Genomic DNA, 21,004 nt, shown 5'->3' with positions numbered 1-21,004 from the left:
TGACATCCTTGTCTGGTTTTGGTATCAGAGTGATGGTGGCCTTGTAGAATGAGTTTGGGAGTGTTTCTCCCTCTGCTATGTTTTGGAAGAGTTTGAGAAGGATAGGTGTTAGCTCTTCTCTAACTGTTCGATAGTGTTTGCCTGTGAAGTCATCTGGTCCTGGGCTTTTGTTTGTTGGAAGATTTTTAATCACGGTTTCAATTTCAGTGTTTGTGATTGGTCTGTTTATATTTTCTATTTCTTCCTGGTTCAGTCTTGGAAGGTTGTGCTTCTTCAAGAATTTGTCCATTTCTTCCAGGTTGTCCATTTGATTGGCATATATTTGCTTGTAGTAATCTCTCATGATCCTTTGTATTTCTGCCGTGGCAGTTGTTACTTCTCCTTTTTCAATTCTATTTCTATTGATTTGAGTCTTCTCCCTTTTTTTCTTGATGAGTCTGGCTAATGGTTTATCAATTTTGTTTATCTTCTTAAGGAACCAACTTTTACTTTTATTGATCTTTGCTATCATTTCTTACATTTCTTTTTCATTTATTTCTGATCTGATCTTTATGATTTCTTTCCTTCTGCTCACTTTGGTTTTTTTTTTTTTTGCGGTACGCGGGCCTCTCACTGTTGTGGCCTTTCCCGTTGCAGAGCACAGGCTCCGGACGCGCAGGCCCAGCGGCCATGGCTCACGGGCCCAGCTGCTCTGTGGCATGTGGGATCCTCCCAGACCGGGGCACGAACCCACATCCCCTGCATCAGCAGGTGGACTCTCAACCACTGTGCCACCGGGGAAGCCCTGGGGTTTTTTTTTGTTGTTCTTCTTCTTTATCTAATTGCTTTAGGTATAAGGTTAGGTTGTTTATTTTAGATGTTTCTTGTTTCTTAATGTAGGATTGTATTGCTATAAACTTCCCTGTTAGAACTGCTTCTGCTGCATCCCATAGGTTTTGGGTCATCTTGTGTTCACTGTCATTTGTTTCTAGGTATTTTTTGATTTCCTCTTTGATTTCTTCAGTGATCTCTTGGTTATTAAGTAGTGTATTGTTTAGCCTCCATGTGTTTGTATTTTTTACAGATTTTTTCGTGTAATTCATATCTAGTCTCATTGTATTGTGGTCGGAAAAGATACTTGATACGATTTCAGTTTTCTTAAATTTACCAAGGCTTGATTTGTGACCCAAGATATGATCTATCCTGGAGAATGCTCCATGAGCACTTGAGAAGAATGTGTATTCTGTTGTTTTTGGATGGAGTGCCCTATAAATATCAATTAAGTCCATCTTGTTTAATGTATCATTTAAAGCTTGTGTTTCCGTATTTATTTTCATTTTGGATGATTTGTCCATTGGTGTAAGTGGGGCGTTAAAGTCCCCTACTATGATTGTGTTACTGTCAATTTCCCCTTTTATCACTGTTAGCATTTGCATTATGTATTGAGGTGCTCCTATGTTTGGTGCATAAATATCTACAATTGTTATATCTTCTTCCTGGATTGATCCCTTGATCATTATGTAGTGTCCTTCGTTGTCTCTTGTAATAGTCTTTGTTTTAAAGTCTATTTTGTCTGATATGAGAATTGCTACTCCAGCTTTCTTTTGGTTTCCATTTGTATGGAATATCTTTTTCCATCCCCTCACTTTCAGTCTGTATGTGTCCCTAGGTCTGAAGTGGGTCTCTTGTAGACAGCATATATATGGGTCTTGTTTTTGTATCCATTCAGCCAATCTATGTCTTTTGGTTGGAGCATTTAATCCATTTACATTTAAGGTAATTATTGATATGTATGTTCCTATTACCGTTTTCTTAATTGTTTTTCGTTTGTTATTGTAGGTCTTTTCATTCTCTTGTGTTTCCTGCCTAGAGAAGTTCCTTTAGCATTTGTTGTAAAGCTGGTTTGGTGGTGCTGAATTCTCTTAGCTTTTGCTTGTTTGTAAAGGTTTTAATTTCTCTGTCGAATCTGAATGAGATCCTTGCTGGGTAGAGTAATCTTGGTTGTTCCCTTTCATCACTTTAAATATGTCCTGCCACTCCCTTCTGGCTTGTAGAGTTTCTGCTGAAAGATCAGCTGTTAACATTATGGGGATTCCGTTGTGTGTTATTTTCCCTTGCTGCTCTTAATATTTTTTCTTTGTATTTAATTTTTGATTGTTTGATTAATATGTGTCTTGGCATGTTTTCCTTGGATTTATCCTGTATGGGACTCTCTGTGCTTCCTGGGCTTTATTAACTATTTCCTGTCCCACAGTAGGGATGTTTTGCACTATAATCTCTTCAAATATTTTCTCAGTCCCTTTCTTTTTCTCTTCTTCTTCTGGGACCCTTATAATTCGAGTGTTGTTGTGTTTAATGTTGTTCCAGAAGTCTCTGAGACTTTCCTCAATTCTTTTCATTCTGTTTTCTTTATTCTGCTCTGCAGTAGTTATTTCCACTATTTTATATTCCAGGTCACTTATCCGTTCTTTTTCCTCAGTTATTCTGCTATTGATCCCTTCTAGAGAATTTTTAATTTCATTTTTGTTTTGTTCATCACTATTTGTTTGCTCTTTAGTTCTTCTAGGTCCTTGTTAAATGTTTCTTGTATTTTCTCCATTCTATTTCCAGGATTTTGGATCATCTTTACTGTCGTTATTCTGATTCTTTTTCAGGTAGACCTAGTTTGTTAAAGGGTCCTGGAAAAGCTTATAGAGATTTTGCATCCTGGTCCTGAATTAGAAATGATTTTGGGTCCTATGGAAAAGAGTCATGGTTGTAAAGGGCCAGTTTAAAGGCAAAAACAGAACGAAATGTGGTATTTAGGGGAGAATAAGGTGAGAAGTTGTGGGTGAGGCAAGAGCTGTCGATTGTAAAGAGATTGGGTTGAGTTTAGAAAGAGTCTGCTGAGGGAGAAGAGAATTCAGCAACAGGACTAGCATTAGGGAAACAGTGATAAAACTGCCGTCCTACTGCCAACAGGTACCTTGAAGCAGAGGCCTGCTTTCTCAATCTTTCTGCCCTCCTGCAGTTCCTCTGGCATCATGGCTAAGACCAGAACATCCCACCAATGATAGCTGTTCTGAGATATGATTCAATATTTGTTGGGGAACACTCCAGGTAGGACCTGGGTTTCACAAATTTTTGTTCCCTAAAACTTAGCTCTATGGTCTTCACCAGAGCAGATAGTTGTTATTGTTATTGTTTTTATTGTTAATAAAGGTAAGGATATGATGACTCCTTTTGGTCTCACTATATGAGATTAAAAAATATATTTATTTATTTATTTATTTGGGTGCACTGGGTCTTAGTTGTGGCATGTGGGATCTTTAGTTGTGGTGTGCAAACTCTTAGTTGCAGTATGTGGGATCTAGTTCCCTGACCAGGGATTGAACCAGGGCCACCTGCATTGGGAGTGTGGAGTATTAGCCACTTGACCACCAGGGAAGTCCCTGAGGTTTTTAAGACAAGTAGTTAAGAAAGACAATAATATGTAAAAAGAAAAACACTTTTGTGAAGTTTGGTATTTTGGAGCCCATAAAATACACCATACTGTCAGCCTCATCACTTATCTGTGCCACATCAAATCTTTCCCTATATTGGGCTGAATTTTGGGCCTGGTAGAAAATTCACATTCATCACTAGTAGAAAGGGTAGTTAGGCTCAGAGGGGAGTAGATTAAAGGCGGAGACATGAGACTGCCACCAGATCCAGGGAATCATTCAGAAGGCTGATACCTAAGGGGCTGAGTCCCAGGAAAGATGGGGTTCCCAGAGAGTTGAGATAATTGTACTACCAGCCAAAGGCACAAGTGTACTCAAAGAACTTGGAATCAATAAGGTCTGAAATATAAACAAAAGCTTGGATTTTGCTTACTCTCTAGCCTCAAACTGACTTTTATAGCCTTTGTTTCTTGTTCTGTATGGTTTAATGGTCTGGCACTTTCCACTGTAAGCAAGGGATCTGATGGGCAGGGGTTGAGTGGATTCATTCAATGGTTCAGGCTCAGAGTTGTGATCATTAGAGGGCAGAATGGTATACCGTCAGATTGATGAGGGACTTTGGGATCTCTGGAATATATAATTCAGAAGTTTGACCTTCTAATGTGACTTGAGAGCTATGATAGTATCTGAATCTTAACCCTTTCAAGCAGGATATCTACTACCCATAAAGTAGCTTTGTGTGGATTAGAAAGAGGTGTCTGGTCCACTGAGTGAGGTAAGCCCCATGCTAGGGCACAAAGCCTGTTGAGCAGAGTTCAGTCTGGATTTCAGTCCCCGGTCATTGTTTTGGGTGGGCATCTTTGTGTAGTGAGCAACCTGCAGAATCATACAGGATAACTGCCCAGGATTTACAGACAGGACATGAAGTTGACCGTGATTCGCAGATTTTGACAAATCTCAGTGCATGGAAGTGTATCAAGTACATCAACAGAAAGTGTTTTGATTAGCTAATTAATGAAAACGGACCTAGGAATCCTTACTTTCTGACCAATTTTAGATGCAACATTACTGTGCCCTGAGGATCTTTGCTTTTTTTCCTCATATTATGTAAAATTGTTATTTTATTTCAACTTGTTCTTGTTGTATTTCAACTTGTTCAGCTTTCCATTTAAAAGAGGTATGCAAGAAGGTTTTGATTCCATTTTTAGCAAATGAACATGTTAATACTTGTTAAGAGGTTAGGTTTTGGTTTTTCTTATGCCTGGGACAGCCTTGATTTGGGAAAAGTGGAAAGACAAAGACAATTTAGGTGTGGGGGTGCGAGGAGAGGGTGAATTTATGGTCAGCTTGGAACAAATATTTATCTAGACTCAGTATTAGAATGAGTGGCCGGAGGACTTTGTGAAAAATAGAAATCTCCAAAAGAAGTGTCTGAACAGATGATAGCATGTAATGTTCAGTTTCAAATATCATTACTATTTCCTGCCACCATAGAAAGTTAAAGAAGCTCTGTTTAGATGAGGAGTTATTATTACCTCTGCCTGGTGTTTTGTTTTTGTATTTTTTTTTCCTTTGCCTTCTTTAGTTGTTTACTGCTGGTTCACTGATGCTATATATTAGATAGCCAGAACTTACTTTGTTACTGGAAGTCTGTACCCTTTGACCAACATCTCCCCATTTCCCCTAACCACCAACCCATGGCAACCCTGTCCTCAGGGTCTATCCATGTTATTGTCACAAATGGCAGGTTTTCCTTCTTTTCTTATGACTGAATAATATTCCATGGTGTGTGTGCATGTGTGTATATATATATATATATATATATATATACACATACACATCATATTTTCTTTATCTACTCATCTGTGATGGACACATAGGTTGTTTCCATGTCTTGGCTATTGTGAATAATGCTGCAATGAACATGGGGGTGCAGATATCTTTTCAAGATATTGATTACATTTCCTTCAGATATATACCCAGAAGTCAGATTGCTGGATCATATGAGAGTTCTATTTTTAACTTTTTGTCTAATTAAAAAAACATAATCTATTCAGAATCTGTCAGGTGTGTAGTCCCCAAGCCACCCAATCCAGTCCACTAATTAAATATTATTGATTGTGTGCTGTCTTCTAGGCAGTGTGATAAGAGCTGGAAGTACAAAGTTCATCAAAAAGACAAAAGCAAGCAAAGAGACAGTTGCAATATGGTATTTTTTGCCCTTATTATAGTGTCTGCAATTATAGGAGTGGGGTACCAAGCCCCCTCTTAGGGAATTGGGAGCCCCTCTTTGAGGAAGTGAAGGAGTAGTACTTAGTCAGGTGAAGATGTTCAAACCCCAGAAGCAAGAAGGATCATGGCATATATAGGGAGCTACAAGTAATTGGGGAGAGCTAGAACACAGACTATAGGAGACATAGCGGTAAGAAATGGGGATTAGTTAGGATAATGATGTCCTGAACTAAGGTAGTGACAGTGGGGATAGAAAGAAGTGACAAATTCACAAGACGTGGGAGATGCAAGAGGGAAGAGATATGGGGATATATGTATATGTATAGCTGATTCATTTTGTTATAAAGCAGAAACTAACACACCATTGTAAAGCAATTATACTCCAATAAAGATGTTAAAAAGAAAGACATTAAGGATGCAGAACAAAAGCACTGGTATTTGATTTGGGTATAAGGGGTGAGAGAGGGAGGCATCATATATGGTGCCTAGGTTTCTGACTTGGGCACTTGAGTGTACTGTTGGGGCTAGTGGCAAGAGGGTGAAATATGTGAAAGACAGGAGTTTGGGGGCTTCACTTTCTGTGTGGTAGCTTGCTTGGTTACCCTTCCTAGTATTCTAGTCAGGTCTCCTAGATATCTAGCAACCCACCTTAACCCGGGCTATTACAAGGTCCTGATAATCTCATTTGTCTCTTTGAGGGTTGGAACTGTGCCCTTAGAGATAACCTCACAGTCACCAGGTCCATTGGCTGGAGACCTCTGTGATGTGGACAGAATTCCTTGGATCACAGTTATAATATAGCAGGGCACCAGTGTAAATTCCTAGATCCCCCTCTGCAATGCTGAGTCTTACAAATGTACCCCTGGTATTGACAATCTTAAATCATATCTGAGGTTGCTCTGACCTTCAGCATGACCATGCCCTGTGTTTTCACTCAGTCACCTTCTATGACCAGGCCAGCAGCTCCAATGATGATTTTATTGGATGACCCAGTATTTCAGGTGACCCTGCAGCTTTGCACCAAACTGGCCTGTGGTAACACTGTGGATAATGGGGTATGGAAGCTTAAGCAACACCCAGAATTCTACTTTGGTAGCACATCTGCCTTTGACAGATGAACTAAAATTGAATGTCAGTGAGCTGCAGGAAGGGCATACTTTCCCATCGTTTTCTTCCAGAGAGCACATAGCTGAAGGGTGGGCTCTCTGTTAAGTATCAGTCACTTTCACCTTCTTAGCTATGATTTGAAGCTAGTTCTGGTCCTGCAAACTTAAAACAAAGAGCAACCAACCAATGAGAGACCTAATGAGAATTAGAAGGCTCTCAAGTCATTAGGTTGCCTCTTAAAATTCTTACCTGTGGCGAGTACACAACATTCAACACCTTCGCTCCGCGTGCAGCCTCTCACTAGGCATTTATAACTAATTACCTTATGTATGGATTTGTCAGAGTGCTTGAGTTAATGCGGCTCATGGAGATAAGTGACTCACAGATCCCTGCTGGCCAGAACATCTCTTCTAGTCAGGTTTTCACTGCTGACACGCAATGGAAAGTTGACTAACCAACAAATTTGACAAGGTTTGCTATAACTCAAAAGTTTAAAACCTGCACAGGAACTTTATGAAAACCTCATGGGCTGCCGTGCTAGAGAATGGGACATTTTCCCAAGAAAAAGGGCATGCAGGGAGGTGTTAGAGCAGTTAAAGAAAAACCTTTGCTCATTTTCCTGTATGGAATTGTGATATGGTTCTGGAAACTCTCCCACCATCCATTTCCATCTCCTTCCTTGAGCAAAAGTTGGAGGTCATAGGGAGGCAGAGGCATGGCCCCCAGACAAGACAGCGTAAATGCTTGGTGGGGAGGAGGCTGTCGATGTCTATTCTCCTTTCTCAGAGATAATAAATCTGAGCATTGGTGCAATCCTGAATATGTCTGCACATTGCTACCTCCTCCAGCCATGGCAGCATAGATGAGCAGAGTGCTGGAGCTGAGGGGTACTTGAGAAAGAGCTATGACTTCTTGGAGGCCAGTAAACTCCCTACACTCGTAGTAGAGGGGCCAGCTGGATTTTCATGGGAAGAGGGAGGCTCCTGTAACAGTGGTGCTGTAACTCAGCAAAAGCTGAGTCATGGCAGGCCCTGCTGTTAGACACAGGTAACTTCTAACCTGACATGTGCTAGAATAGCCCCAATCTTCATGCAGCCAGCATGGCATCCCACAAGGCACACACCATGAGGTGGAGAGTTATAACTTGTGGTGGAAGTGGTTCCAAGTAACCTCTTTTGGGTGTGTGGGGACCATTCATTATCTACTGTGTGCTTGGTGAAGCGTTCATCACAGAGTCTGGAGAGAGATCAGAGGGAATCATTTTGGGAAGGGTTATAGATAGTGACACAGTCTGGCTCTGACTGGTTGTTGGAGAAAATGAGTATTGAGCATATGAATATACTTACTTCTTATGTAATAGTTATCACTTATTGAGCACTTACTCAAGGCACATTACATACTTTTCACTCTATACTCACAATGATCTTAGAGAGTATTATTTCGCCAGTTATATAGAAGAGTACAAAAGACTGAGGTACAATTGGACTAAGTAGTTTGCTATCTCCAAACATATGCTCTGAATCACTTTCTATTCTGTCCTCCAGTTCCCTGTAATTCTATTAGTAGCTAAGGACTTCAGTTCTTAGTATTATCAGCTTAACTGGATGAGGAAAATGTAATATATTTTTTTCAGTTGACCTATTAGTCTCGGGCCATTTATTGTAAATAAATGAGAATAAAATTGAATGAAATACAAATGCCTTGTCTCTTCTGTGCATAACGGAAATCTTAAGCTGTTTTTTGGTAGGATTGAATAAAGATAGAATGCATGTGAAAGTGTCAGGCACAGTGCCTGGCACATAGTGGAAGCTCAAATAAAAATGTTAGTTTACTTTAGTCTCCATCCTAGAGTTATATGAGTTAAATCTTTAATTAGAAAGACTTAAAAGGAAACTATATAGTCCAAAGAATATTTCAGATTTTCTTTAAAACTGAAAGACTTGCTCTTTAAGCACAGGTTTTGAAAAGATTTAAAAAGTTTATTCCACTCTCCTTTTTTTTTCAATTACCTCTAAATTTAGGTCTAGACATTTTACCTGTAAGCTATTTACGTACTTACACCCTTCCTTATATTAAGACCAGAAGCATGGGATAGGGATGAATTAGGGATGGGTGAATCCAGCTGTACTCTTGAGTTCACTGAACATCTCAGATGATTTTTTGAGTGTTTTGGGCTCACTGAAATCCAAAACAGGTTTCACCCATGCTTATACTCTTCAGTTCAGAGCATGTGCAATTTAAGGGAAATTTAATCCATATGTTTCTGATTCGTTTACACTTAAATAGTCAAAATATTGTTTTTAATAGTTATTTGATGCCCAAGTAGCCTTTTGAACCTTTAAAATAAGCTTTTAGAAGCCTGCATTTCTCTTGAAAACAGGAAATCATGTCTTTCCAAGGAGGCAAACTAATTTATATATTTGAAAATTCAGGTTCAGTTGAAAACACCCCAAACCACAGGTTTTTAATGGCCTGTTTGCTTGGCAAATGAACACTCAGCTTTAGACTAAATGCTATTTGAGTGCACCTCTTCTTGCTGTGTATTTGGACTGGACATCCATTTCAGTTGGTGTTGGGCTGTTTTGTGTGTAGATTTATCATCATGAAACTTGGAATTTATCTGGTTTTTGTTTCGGTTGCAATTCCAGTGTTTTATTTTTTTAATTAATTAACTTATTTTTGGCTGTGTTGGGTCTTCATTGCTGCACGCAGGCTTTCTCTAGTTGTGGCGAGCAGGGGCTACTCTTCGTTGTGGGCTTCTCATTGCGGTGGCTTCTCTTGTTGTGGAGCATGGGCTCTAGGCCCATGGGCTTTAGTAGTTATGGCATGCGGGCTCAGTAGTAGTGGCTTGCGGGCTCTAGAGCACAGGCTCAGTAGTTGTAGCACATGAGCTTAGTTGCTCCGTGGCATGTGGGATCTTCCCGGACCAGGGCTGGAACCCATGTCCCCTGCATTGGCAGGCGGATTCTTAACCATTGCACCACCAGGGAAGCCCTACTTTCAGTTTTAAATCATTCCACCTCTTGTTGTTAGTTGACTAACATGGCTACTATTTTTCCAAATGTTTCATGCATGATGAACTCTTTTTGTGTTTTTTTCTTCCTTTTCTTCACCAATTATCTCAATTTTTAAAGAATAAATGGAATAGCTGATTTTCAATAAAACTAGGCAGGACTTCAGTAGAGATATTAACACTCTTTTTCAACTGCATGCAGAGAGACTGACTAACACCTTGCAAAAAAAAAAAGAAAAAAAAACCATGAGGATTAGTGGGAAAAATGGATTTAATTATTTTTACTTATTTTGTGAATTTGTTTTAAAGGAATAAGACACTTGCTTAGAGAAACTGAAGTATAGTTGCATGATCCCCATCTCCTACCCCTCTCTCTTCATTAAATATTTGTTGAGTGAATGAATGAGTATAGTTTTTAGCTTACACGTGCAGCCATTTCTACTGCATTTCATGCAGCCATTTCTACTTCAACTTTTACAAATATTTATTATTATTAATACGTATGTAGATTGCTGATGCATGCTGAGTCACTGGTTGTGTGAACTTGGATATATCACTAAACTTCTTTGTGCACACTTTACCCATTTATAAAATGGAGATTAATAATAATAGTTTTTAATTCATAGGGTTTTGTGAGGATCAAAAATATGTACATAAAGCCCTTATTATAGAGCCTGGCAAATAGTAAATCCTCAGTAAATGGTAGCAAAAAAAGCACAGTAAGCAAACTTTGGGGAGAGAGTACTTGCTATGCACGAGGCTGAGAGCTATTCTAGGGACACCAGGTTGTACTTTCTTCCCTTAAGGAGTTCATTGCTAACTATTACTATACAGTTTTAGAAATGCTTCAACAGAAGTTCACCTAGAGTGATACTGAAATCCATTTGAAGGGCATTTAGACTTGGCAGGTCAGAAAAGGCTTGAACTGCATTGTCTGGGACAAATAGTATTTATCAGTAAAGAGGAAAGGGTAGAACAAAATGGTGTGCTAGGTGTGGGGAACAGCATGCAAAAAGTCATGGAAGCATGACATAGTGTGACCTGGGTAGGTTGGTGTAGTAAACTCTGAGTTGTTTGCTATAGCTGGATCATAGGGCTAAACTAAGATGTTTGCATTTTTCTTGAGTTTTTCATTGAAAAATTCTAAGAGGAGGAATAATGTTATAGATTTGGGTTGTAACACAGCAGTCAGCAAGGTACAAGGACATTTGACGGTCAAATGAAATTTGCTGGAAGTTCAAACCACAAGTGGAGGAAGTTCTATGTCCCTCCCAGTCTTTCAAGGGATTTGGTGGAGGAGCAGGGAAGAGAAGGGGTTGTTGGATTTACTAGGCCTTCGGCTCAAAGTGTCTGCTTCTACTGAATTAGTTCAATGTATGGATCCTCTTATCCTACACATATCCTTAATCTTTATCTTGTCCATCCAGATGTAGAATTTAGCTCATTTCTTCCTCTTTGTTTCTCTCCTTCTGTTTCAGGAAATAGCCACTTCAAATGTATCCTATTTTACCATGGTAGACTACTTGTGGGAAGAGAGAACATTTTTTTTGCCTCCTGCCAAAACAAAGTCCTTTGTACGGGTAAGAAATGAATTTGGAGCAGATCAAGCTAGGAGGCAAGCAGACCAGGTAAAAGGCTGTTTTCAAAGAGCAAAATGCTGAGGACCTGAAGTAAGGCAGTGGTGTTGGCAATGGAAATGGTGAGGGAAGAATATATTTGAGGTATATGTATGAGACAGAATCCATGGGACTGGACTCAGTGATTGAATCGACCTGGGGCAGCGTGGTACAGGGGAACATGACAGAAGAGAGATGTGAAAGAGAATGGTAGGGGATGCAGGGTTCTGTTTGTAATTGGCGATTTTGTTTGAGATAAGTGAACAGTTCAAGATGACATTCACTTTTTTTCAAGATATAGAAAGAAGTGTATATTTGGGGAGAAATTTATGAGTTCCAGTTTTGGTCAGGTTGGCTTTGAGGTACTAAATGGAGATATTACTAAAGTAGTTGGTGTGTGTATCTAAAATTTAGAAGAGTGATCTGGACTGGAGAAGGTAGGTTTCAGAATGGATCATTTAGGGACTATGCTCAAGTGCAAGTCTGGGAAACCCAGCTACAGGAGCTTAACAAAATAATGAGTTATTTTTCTTATGTAATAAGAAGTCCAGAGTTAAGTAAATAGTTCAGGATTAATATGGTGAGTCCAAGATTTCACTGATGTTTCAGGCTCTTTTTTATCTTTCTGTTCTGTCATTCTTAGTGTCTTGTCAGGTTTCCCAGAAGCTGAGTTGAGATGAGAATTCAGGTTAAGAGATTCATTAAGGGAGTGCTTTTCAGGAAAAACCTGGAAGGAAAAGTCTGAGACAGGATAGAGAAGAGGAGAGAGCAGGTTGTCAGACCAACTAACTAAATTATTAAAAGTGGGTTGAAGTAGCAATGAATATGTAAGGAGCCAAGGGTTATGATTAGTTCCATTCTGTGAACATGTGGTCCAAGGAAAATTCAAAAGAATAGATGAAGAGAGGAAGGAACTCAAGGAATATAAAGGTCTTTTTTTCCAGTAGTTTGACTTTGAAAGGAAGAAGAGTAGGGGGGTAGTTAAGGGAGGACATGGGTTAAAAGATAATTTTAAATAATAGAGTTGTTTAAGGGAATGAGCTAAAGAGAAAGAACCAGTAGAGAAGGGAAGATTGAAAATTTAGGAATGGGGGAAATTAGTCAGTGGAGTGATATCATAGAGTTGGGAGGGAGCCCAGAGTACAGATAAAAAGATTAGCTTTGGACACAGAGATGGACATTTTTTTACTGATCCAGGAGGTAAAGACATAAAAATAAGCGTGTTTACAAATAAATTCATGATGGTGGCAAGTGAGGAGTTGAGGAATTCCTACATGATTGCATTTAAATTTATTTTCACAGCAAAATACAAAAAAAGTCATCTGTTGAGCATGTGTGTGTGTGAAATAGGAGGTGTCAGTGATGGTAGGATGGGGAAGAGGTGTAGAAGGCTTAAGACTGGTGAAAATTTGGAATAGCCACTGAGGGGTATAGAGGAGTTATCTGTCTAGAGCTGCCTGGCACATTTCAGGCCCAGCTGTGGTTGAAGATCATGAATTTGTAGTAGCATCATCCCTGGTTATGTGATTTTCTCCAGCAATGCTTTATAGTTGGGGATAGCAACTGGGTGGGGGAATGAGTTGGACTATTAAATCAAGAGGCATCGCACATGTGATTCATTTTCTAGTTGTTAAATACCTTTCAGTTGTAAATCACAAAGAGACTGTGGATATACATGAATGTCTGCACCTACATTTAGGCAGTGGAATGTAACACTATTATTTAGTTTGTGTTGATTTAGGAATCAGCCAATAGACATCTCAACTTTTCTTTTGGTTATTTAGTGCTGAAGCTATTATTGATTATGGTTTAGAGACCAAATGGGGTTACATAGATAAATGAATCTTTAAGGGTAAGTTTGAAGGACAAAAAAAAATTGGCCTACTTTCTACAACTTTATTTGGGATATGTTTGGTCTACTTGATATTGCTATGGCCAGAAATTTCTAATCCATCCAGAATTCTGTGGCCAGATGAATCTTTCTAAAATACATCACTGCCCAGAAACTTTCAGTTGCTTCTCACTGCCTGTAGTATATCATCTAATTGTCTTAGCTTGATGAATTCAAGATCCTCTAGGTTTGACTTCAGCCTACTTTATTTTCCCACTGCTTCCCATACTTAGAAAGTATAGCTTAGTGGTTAAGAGCATAGGCTTTGCATTTGTGTTTGCATCCTAGCTTTTAAATTATCAGCTGTGTGATCTTAAGAAATTTAACTCTCTTAGTTCTAGTTTTCTTACCAGTAACATGGAAGTAACAATACATACGTTATAGGATGATGAAGATTAAATGAAATAATATGATGTGCTTAATTAATACGGTGCCTGGAGTACAGTATATTTACAATACTTTCAGTACTTTATTTAGTTAACTCAACTTGCATAGTGCTTTGACACTGTTGTAAACTCATTTAATCCTTGTAATAATCCTCTGAAATAGATAATATCATTATCCTAATTTTACAGATGAGAAAACTGAGGTATAGGGAAATTAATTAATCCTTAGCAGCTAAGAAGTATCCTGGGTTTGAATCATGTTTGAAACCCAGGAGTCTGTCTTCAGAATCCATGCTTTTAACCACTAAGCCACGTTGCCTTTCAATAAATGGCAGCTATTATATTAATAGCTTATTATTAACTTATTATTAACTTATTGTCCCTTAAACATGTCATGTGTATTTCTACTTCTTTGTTACTATTCATATCATATCATCCACATTTCCATGCCAGGAAAGTACTTCCTCCTTTTCTACACAAATTCTCTTAATCTTTTAAGGCCATCTTAGCCATCTTAATGTCTGAACCTTCCGTGAAGCTTCCAATGATTCCTCAGTTACCAGTGATCCTTCTCCTCTCTGAATCCTTGTTGCTTATTGCCTGCGTAATTTAGTTGCCACTTAAAACACTGTGTTTTATAGTGCCTATATTGCTTTATGTCGTTATTTAATCTGTCCTTGATCTTCAACTAGATAAAATTTGTGAAGGTAGGAACAACGTGCTGTTACCTTCTTTGTGTCCTTAGCACTGTTTAATGGGAAATTCACTGAACTTTGCATTGGAGGACCCAAATTCAACTCACAGCACTGACACTTAATAAACCTGGTCACCTAAGACATGTTGACTTGACCTCTTTGAACCTTAACTTCGTCAACTGTAAAATGGGATTAATAACTCATCTGTCTCAGAGAGTTATTGTGGGGATTAAATGAAAAGTCTATGTGAAAAAGTTATGAGGTTCTATTGCAAAAGTTAGATGTTTTGTGCATAGTATGCTTCCTGTATTATTTGCTAAAGGCATGAATAAATGAATTAATTAATGTATGAAGGATGGAAAGAAGTAAAAATACCTGGAAATGAACTCTACAACTTTATATCTGTATTATCTTAAACTAGTCATTTAACTACTCTAAGCATTCTTTTTCGCCTGAAAAGAAGAGATAAGAAACTAGGTATAGGGAATTCCCTGGTGGTCCAGTGGTAAGGACTTGGTGCTTTCACTGCCAAGAAACAGGGTTCAATCCCTGGTTGAAGAACTAAGATCCCACTAACTGCTGGTGTGACCAAAAAAAAAAGTACAAAAATATACAGGTAAAAATGTAAATAAACACTATTTATTTATTTATTTTTAACATCTTTACTGGAGTATAATTGCTTTACAATGGTGTGTTAGTTTCTGTTGTATAACAAAGTGAATCAGCTATATATATATACACACACATACATATATCCCCACATCTCCTCCCTCTTGCGTCTCCCTCCCACCCTCCTTATCCCACCCCTCTAGGTGGTCCCAGAGCACCGAACTGATCTCCTTGTGCCATGCGGCTGCTTCCCACTAGCTATCTATTTTACATTTGGTAGTATATATATGTCAATGCTACTCTCTCACCTTGTCTCAGCTTAACCTTCTCCCCTCCCCATGTCCTCAAGTCCATTCTCAAGTCTGTGTCTTTATTCCTGACCTGCCCCTAGATTCTTCAGAACCGTTTTTTTTTTTTTTTTAGATTCCTTATATATATGTGTTAGCATACGGTATTTGTTTTCCTCTTTCTGAATTACTTCACTCTGTATGAGGGACTCTAGGTCCATCCACCTCACTACAAATAACTCAATTTCGTTTCTTTTTATGGCTGAGTAATATTCCATTTATAATGTGCCACAACTTCTCTATCCATTCATCTGTCGATGGACACTTAGGTTGCTTCCATGTCCTGGCTATTGTAACTAGTGCTGCAATGAATATTGTGGTACATGACTCTTTTTGAATTATGGTTTTCTCAGGGTATATGCCCAGCAGTGGGATTGTTGGGTCATATGGTAGTTCTATTTTTAGTTTTTTAAGGAACCTCCATACTGTTCTCCATAGTGGCTGTATCAATATACATACCCACCAAACGTGCAAGAGGGTTCCCTTTTCTCCACACCCTCTCCAGCATTTATTTTTTGTAGATTTTTTGATGATGGCCATTCTGACCAGTGTGAGGTGATACCTCACTGTAGTTTTGATTTGCATTTGTCTAATGATTAATGATGTTGAGCATTCTTTCATGTGTTTCTTGGCCATCTGTATATCTTCTTTGGAGAAATGTCTATTTAGGTCTTCTGCCAATTTTAGGATTGGGTTGTTTGTTTTTTTGTTATTGAGCTGCATGAGCTGCTTGTAAATTTTGGAGATTAGTCCTTTGTCAGTTGCTTCATTTGTAAATATTTTCTTCCATTCTGAGGGGTATCTTTTTGTCTTTTTTATGGTTTCCTTCTCTGTGCAAAGCTTTTAAGTTTTATTAGGTCCCACTTATTTATTTTTGTTTTTATTTCCATTTCTCTAGGAGGTGGGTCAAAAAGAATCATGCTGTGATTTATGTCATAGAGTGTTCTGCCTACGTTTTCCTAAGAGTTTGATAGTGTCTGGCCTTACATTTAGGTCTTTAATCCAGTTTGAGTTTACTTTTTATGTATGGTGTTAGGGAGTGTTCTAATTTCGTTCTTTTCCATGTAGCTGCCACGTTATCCCAGCACCACTTATTGAAGAGGCTGTCTTTTCTCCATTGTATATTCTTGCCTCCTTTATCAAAAATAAGGTGACCACATGTGCATGGGTTTATCTCTGGGCATTATATCCTGTTCTATTGATTTATATTTCTGTTTTTGTGCCAGTACCATACTGTCTTCATTACTGTAGCTTTGTAGTATAGTCTGAAGTCTGGGAGCCTGATTACTCCAGCTTCGTTTTTCTTTATCAAGATTGCTTTGGCTATTTGGGGTCTTTTGTGCTTCCATACAAGTTGTGAATTTTTTTGTTCTAGTTCTGTGAAAAATGCCATTGGTAGTTTGATAGGGATTGCATTGAATCTGGAGGTTACTTTGGGTAGTATAGTCACTTTCACAGTGTTGATTCTTCCAATCCAAGAACATGGTATATGTCTACATCTGTTTGTATCATCTTTAATTTCTTTCATCAGTGTCTTATAGTTTTCTGCATACAGGTCTCTTGCCCTTAGGTAGGTTTATTCCTAGATATTTTATTCTTTGTGTTGCAATGGTAAATGGAAGTGTTTCCTTAATTTCTCTTTCAGATTTTTCATCATTAGTGTATAGGAATGCAAGAGATTTCTGTGCATTAATTTTGTGTCCTGCTACTTTACCAAATTCTTTGATCAGCTCTAGTAGTTTTCTGGTAGCATCTTTACGATTCTCTATGTATAGTATCATGTCATCTGCAAACAATGACAGCTTCACTTCTTTTCTGATTTGGATTCCTTTTATTTCTTTTTCTTCTCTGACTGCTGTGACTAAAACTTCCAAAACTATGTTGAATAATAGTGGTGAGAGTGGGTATCCTTGTCTTGTTCCTGATTTTAGAGGAAATGGTTTCAGTTTTTCACCTTTGAGAACAATGTTGGCTGTGAGTTTGTCATATATGGCCATTATTATGTTGAGGTAAGTTGTGCATACTTTTTGGAGAGTTTTTGTCATAAATGGGTGTTGAATTTTGTTGAAAGCTTTTTCTGCATCTACTGAGATGATCATATGGTTTTTTTTTTTTTTTTTTAACATCTTTATTGGGGTATAATTGCTTTACAATGGTGTGTTAGTTTCTGCTTTATAACAAAGTGAATCAGTCATACATAAACATATGTTCCCATATGTCTTCCCTCTTGTGTCTCCCTCCCTCCCACCCTCCCCATCCCACCCCTCCAAGCTGTCACAAAGCACCGAGCCAATATCCCTGTGCCATGCGGCTGCTTCCCACTAGCTATCTACCTTACTGCGTTTGTTACTGTGTATATGCCCATGACTCTCTCTCGCCCTGTCACAGTTCACCCTTCCCCCTCCCCATAACCTCAAGTCCGTTCTCTAAGAGGTCTGCGTCTTTATTCCTGCTTTACCCCTAGGTTCTTCATGACATTTTTTTCTTAAATTCCATATATATGTGTTAGCATACGGTATTTGTCTTTTTCTTTCTGACTTACTTCACTCTGTATGACAGACTCTAGGTCTATCCACCTCATTACAAATAGCTCAATTTCGTTTCTTTTTATGGCTGAGTAATATTCCATTGTATATATGTGCCACATCTTCTTTATCCATTCATCCGATGATGGGCACTTAGGTTGTTTCCATCTCCGGGCTATTGTAAATAGAGCTGCAATGAACATTTTGGTACATGACTCTTTTTGAATTTTGGTTTTCTCAGGGTATATGCCCAGTAGTGGGATTGCTGGGTCATATGGTAGTTCTATTTGTAGTTTTTTAAGGAACCTCCATACTGTTCTCCATAGTGGCTGAACCAATTCACATTCCCACCAGCAGTGCAAGAGTGTTCCCTTTTCTCCACACCCTCTCCAGCATTTATTGTTTCTAGATTTTTTGATGATGGCCATTCTGACTGGTGTGAGATGATATCTCATTGTAGTTTTGATTTGCATTTCTCTAATGATTAATGATGTTGAGCATTCTTTCATGTGTTTGTTGGCAGTCTGTATATCTTCTTTGGAGAAATGTCTATTTAGGTCTTCTGCCCATTTTTGGATTGGGTTGTTTGTTTTCTTGTTATTGAGCTGCATGAGCTGCTTGTAAATTCTGGAGATTAATCCTTTGTCGGTTGCTTCATTTGCAAATATTTTCTCCCATTCTGAGGGTTGTCTTTTGGTCTTGTTTATGGTTTCCTTTGCTGTGCAAAAGCTTTGAAGTTTCATTAGGTCCCATTTGTTTATTTTTATTTCCATTACTCTAGGAGGTGGGTCAGAAAGGATCTTGCTTTGATTTATGTCATAGAGCATTCTGCCTATGTTTTCCTCTAAGAGTTTGATAGTTTCTGGCCTTACATTTAGGTCTTTAATCCATTTTGAGCTTATTTTTGTGTATGGTGTTAGGGAGTGATCTAATCTCATACTTTTACATGTACCTGTCCAGTTTTCCCAGCACCACTTATTGAAGAGCCTGTCCTTTCTCCATTGTACATTACTGCCACCTTTATCAAAGATAAGGTGTCCATATGTGCATGGGTTTATCTCTGGGCTTTCTATCCTGTTCCATTGATCTATCTTTCTGTTTTTGTGCCAGTACCATACCGTCTTGATGACTGTAGCTTTGTAGTATAGTCTGAAGTCAGGGAGCCTGATTCCTCCAGTTCCTTCTTTCGTTCTCAAGATTGCTTTGGCTATTCGGGGTCTTTTGTGTTTCCATACAAATTGTGAAATTTTTTGTTCTAGTTCTGTGAAAAATGCCAGTGGTAGTTTCATAGGGATTGCATTGAATCTATAGATTGCTTTGGGTAGTAGAGTGATTTTCACAATGTTGATTCTTCCAATCCAAGAACATGGTATATCTCTCCATCTATTTATATCATCTTTAATTTCTTTCATCAGTGTCTTATAATTTTCTGCATACAGGTCTTTTGTCTCCTTAGGTAGGTTTATTCCTAGATATTTTATTCTTTTTGTTGCAATGGTAAATGGGAGTGTTTTCTTGATTTCACTTTCAGATTTTTCATCATTAGTATATAGGAATGCCAGAGATTTCTGTGCATTAATTTTGTATCCTGCCACTTTACCAAATTCATTGATTAGCTCTAGTAGTTTTCTGGTAGCATCTTTAGGGTTCTCTATGTATAGGATCATGTCATCTGCAAACAGTGACAGCTTTACTTCTTCTTTTCCAATTTGGATTCCTTTTATTTCCTTTTCTTCTCTGATTGCTGTGGCTAAAACTTCCAAAACAATGTTGAATAATAGTGGTGAGAGTGGGCAACCTTGTCTTGTTCCTGATCTTAGTGGAAATGCTTTCAGTTTTTCACCATTGAGGATGATGTTTTTGTGGGCTTGTCATATATGGCCTTTATTATGTTGAGGAAAGTTCCCTCTATGCCTACTTTCTGCAGGGTTTTTATCATAAATGGGTGTTGAATTTTGTCAAAAGCTTTCTCTGCATCTATTGAGATGATCATATGGTTTTTATCCTTCAGTGTACTAATATGGTTTATCACATTGATTGATTTGCATATATTGAAGAATCCTTGCGTTCATGGGATAAACCCCACTTGATCATGGTGTATAGTCCTTTTAATATGCTGTTGGATTCTGTTTGCTAGTATTTTGTTGAAGATTTTTATGTCTATGTTCATCAGTGATATTGGTCTGTAGTTTTCTTTTTTTGTGATATCTATGTCTGGTTTTGTTATCTGAGTGATGGTGACTTTGTAGCATGAGTTTGGGAGTGTTTCTCCCTCTGCTATGTTTTGGAAGAGTTTGAGAAGGATAGTTGTTAGCTCTTCTCTAAATGATAGAATTTGCCTGTGAAGTCATTTGGTCCTGGACTTCTGTTTGTTGGAAGATTTTTAATCACAGTTTCAATTTCAGTGCTTGTGATTGGTCTGTTCATATTTTCTATTTCTTCCTGGTTCAGTCTCAGAAGGTTGTGCTTTTCTAAGAATTTGTCCATTTCTTCCACGTTGTCCATTTTATTGACATATAGTTGCTTTTAGTAATCTTTCATGATCCTTTGTATTTCTGCAGTGTCCGTTGTTACTTCTTTTTCATTTCTAATTTGATTTGAGTCTTCTCTCTTTTGTTGGTGAGTCTGGCTAGGAGTTTATCAATTTTGTTTATCTTCTCAAAGAACCAGCTTGTAGTTTTATTGATCTTTGCTATTGTTTCCTTCATTTCTTTTTCATTTATTTCTGATGTGATCTTTGTGATTTCTTTCCTTCTGCTAACTTTGTTTTTTTTTTGTTCTTCTTTCTCCAATTGAGACATTTCTTGTTTCTTGAGGTAGGATTGTATTGCTGTAAACTTCCCTCTTAGAACTGCTTTTGCTGTATCACATAGGTTTCGGATCATCGTGATTTCAGTATCATTTGTTTCTAGTTATTTTTCAGTTTCCTCTTTGATTTCTTCAGTGATCTCTTGGTTATTTCTTAGTGTATTGTTTAGCCTCCATGTGTTTGTATTTTTTACTTTTTTTTTCCTGTAATTGATATCTAGTCTCATAGCGTTGTGGTCGGAAAAGATACTTCATGCAATTTCAGTTTTCTTAAATTTACCAAGTCTTGATTTGTGACCCAAGATATGATCTATCCTGAAGAATGTTCCATGAGCACTTGAGAAGAAAGTGTATTCTGTTGTTTTGGGATGGAA

This window comes from Delphinus delphis, chromosome 1 (assembly GCF_949987515.2).
Source record: "Delphinus delphis chromosome 1, mDelDel1.2, whole genome shotgun sequence".
Classification (NCBI taxonomy): domain Eukaryota; kingdom Metazoa; phylum Chordata; class Mammalia; order Artiodactyla; family Delphinidae; genus Delphinus; species Delphinus delphis.
The sequence above is the reverse complement of the archived record's forward strand: the minus strand, read 5'-3'. Positions refer to the sequence as shown.